Source organism: Electrophorus electricus, chromosome 5 (assembly GCF_013358815.1).
Source record: "Electrophorus electricus isolate fEleEle1 chromosome 5, fEleEle1.pri, whole genome shotgun sequence".
Classification (NCBI taxonomy): Eukaryota; Metazoa; Chordata; class Actinopteri; order Gymnotiformes; family Gymnotidae; genus Electrophorus; species Electrophorus electricus.
In genome coordinates, this window is record NC_049539.1 from 4,883,178 (window position 1) to 4,886,817 (window position 3,640).

The window sequence follows — 3,640 nt, forward strand, 5'->3', positions numbered from 1 at the left end:
TTACTGGTGCGTTTGGGCTCGTTATCTTGTTGAAACATTCATTTCAAGGGCATTTCCTCTTCAGTATAAGGCAACATGACTGCTTCAAGTATTTTGGTATATGCAAACTGATCCATGATCCCTGTTATGCAATAAATAGGCCCCACATCATAGTAAGAGAAACATTCCCATATCATGATGCCTGCACCACCATGCTGTGGTGTACTGTGTACTGTGGCTTGAATTCAGTGTTTGGGGGTCATCTGACAAACTGTCTGTGGCCCTTGGATCCAAAAAGACAATCTTACTTCCATCATTCCACAAAATGTTTCCCCATTTCTCTTTAGGCTAGTCCATGTGTCCTTTGGCAAACTGTAACCGCTTCAGAACGTCTTTTTTTTTTTTTTTTTTAAACAATGGGACTTTGCGGGGGCTTCTTGCCGATAGATTAGCTTCACACAGGTGTCTTCTAATTGTCACGGTACTCACAGGTAACTTCAAACTGTCTTTGATCAGCCTGGAGCTGATCATTGCCTGTCTTTGCCATTCTGGCTATTCTTTGATCCATTCCAATGGTAGTTAATTACACAAACTCAGGAGTATGCATATCATGAATGCTGGGTCTGATGGTTTTCTATGACTCCACTACACCTATCGGTAAGTTATTTGCCATGTAGTAATATAATTTCTACCAAAAACAGTGATTGATCTGGTTAGTCATGTTGGACTGCTAGTATTTTCAACACAACTGTATAAAAGTGTCATAGTTCACAATCTGAAGTGTCATAGTTCATACTGAAAACACTGTTGAGCAATCGAATGTTACTAAGAGACCATAAAGTCCCCAGGGTGCTTCTGAAGGCAGAGGACCCTTCTGGGTACAGAATCCCCATGGCCGTGGTGCTCTGTGGAACAAGAGCAGCTGTGCCACAACAACCTGTGCCACGCTGGCAGGAGCCGCACAACCCACTCACACGTGCAGGCCTCCACCTGCGGCTACGCTGATAAAGAGAGAGAAGGACCCAGCACTCACCACTGGCCAAACAGAGCTTCAGACTGCTTACAAATTGTCCGAGAGGGAAAAACAGGAACAGCAAGGGACAAATGGCAAGATAGAATGCTTTAACAGGCCACGCCCTAGCGAGTTCCTGTCACGTGCACAGGGACCTGGGGGTTTTGGTTTTTTGGTTTTTTTTTCCGCTGCTTCTATTCATGGTGGGAAACAATGGTCCAAAAGCGGAGCCAACCCTGAAACCAATCTCTACGAACGGAAACAGGACACCCACTACAAAACAAGCCAAGGACTTGTATATATGAGAATTCCTTTTCATTATAATGTAATGGATTAACTGCCTTAATCTTAATATTCACATGAATGCATGTGTAGTCTAGAAATACATTTGTTATGCTAACTACAGCAGGTACAGAAGTCTTCAATCAATCTCTTACCAAGATTAGTGTGGGTAAACACGTAAGTTTGGACTTAAAGGTGGGTATGTAGCATGTTTTCCAATAACACTGCAACTTCACCACAGAACCACCAGAGGGAGCCAGCAATTCTCCAATCTTGTAGACTCAGACTTATGCATGTTGTTAAAGGGAAGTGGCATGTTACAAGCACAGACACTCCTTTACAACTTACATTTCACTCTAAAAATGTTACAAAAAAGTACCATCCTGTAAACATTTCAAAAGCAAAGCTTTTTTATTGCAAGTATTAGTGAAAGATACACTTCAAACTGAGGCAAAGCAACACTAAAAGGCCATTAAGTCTACAGAGAGAGAGAGAGAGAGAGAGAGAGAGAGAGAGAGAATTACAAAACATACATAAATACATTTAATGGTAAAATAAAAAGACCCCTTAATATATCAGAGAACCTTTGCAACACACAGAGAGGGGAAGAGAGAGGGACGCGCAGTCATGAAGCTCCTTTGGAAGTATCCCAGATACTAAACATTCAGGACGCACACTCTCAAGAGCCTCCTGGCCCTCAGACAGGCTCAGCGCAGTCCAGCAGTCTTGAAGGCCACCATGTTGAAAGAGGGCTCTCGTGAATGTACTTTGGTTCCTTTAGGAATAAACTGGCTTCTTTTGAAAGGACAGAACGAATAACACTACCATGACGTTTGGTGTCCTGAAGCGTGGGTGGACGCGAAAGGCGTTCTATTTAGGGGAAACAACGGAACCGATTGTTTGGATCGCTCATGTTGTGCTGTTGGGTACTGCTAACCGCCACTCTCCTGAAGGCATACTACACGTCCCAACAGCGTTCCCAGTCCTCGCTTGGAATGATGGAGCTTGGCATTTTCAGTAAACTTGTGTTGTAAACAATCCACAAATTAAGGACCAGCTGTGCATTTGTTACTCAGCAGGTCCTTTTTCACTTGATTTCTGAGGGAGCTGCATGCCTCCGTCCCCCAACAATGAACAAATGACTGACAGATTGACCTGTGATTAATGACCAGACGATAGCTTCTGTAATACAGACACGGGGCTCTCTTAAACGGATGTCAGATCTGTCACGGTTTTAATCATGCTGGACAGGTAGAGCCACGTTCTCAACAAACATGAGACATTCATCTAGACTTGCTCTTGTAGCAATTAGTGGTTTACCAAAGAAAGAAGACACAAGGGCTGTGGGGACCAGAGTCAGTATACTTCTCTGTACAACTAAGGCATTGAATTGACACGAAAACGAAAATTCAACAACAAGAATACCATTAAGGCTGAGGCTCATGTAATCAGAGTGGAATGGGACTGTTAAGGGTATCGTTTCTCCCCCCCCAATCGGACTCTTTAAATGGCCCTGGCACGAAATAAAAACAATAGAAATCGAGCGCAAGACTAGACACCCGTCTGAGCCCCTGCAGCATGTATGGCTGTGAGTTTAGCAGCTCTGGGTGTGAATCACATCAGCTTACTGGAAATGAAAGTGGTGTCAGTGTGGTTCTCTGTCCCCTAAATAAAAGAGGTGCAGTGCGGGGGAGGGGCAACAGGAGCTTTTTTTGTGGTCTGCCGAGGAGCTCGGGCGGGAAGAATGCGATTACTGCCAAAAGAGGCCAGGCATCTATAGGGAGAACACTGTTTCTGATCCAGAAGGGCTCAATAAGGATCAGAAAAAGAAAAAAAATGCTTTGCAATTTTGGAATTTGCAGGCGCACACAGACAAGGTGTCTTCACCCCCAACTGCCATCAGCTAGCTCTCTCGCTCTCTCTCTCTCTCCCCTTCCCCCCCCCCTCTCCCCCTTATGCTGATGTAGTCAGGTGGGAACTGGGGATGCCCCAAACTCAGGCCTGACACAGCACCACACAGCAACACCCACTGAAACAAAGCATCAGGATTTCATTGACCCAGAACGAGCTCAGGTAACCTCTAAAAAAACCTGTACCTCCACAGCCGGATGTGGAGACCCCTGATCGGAGTGGGGCGAGCATGTTTGGGCTATGCAGAGATGTGCACCCCAACCCCCCCCACCCACCCACCCACCCACCCCCCACCGTGCCTGCCCCCATAACACTGCCTACACTGAGCGCAGACACTCCAGCTGCACTTTAGCATACTCTCAATAAATACACTATAAAATATTTCGCATATATATTTTTTTGAATATATTTAAAAAAAAAACAAAAAAAAAACATTTAAATAGGAAAACAAAAAGT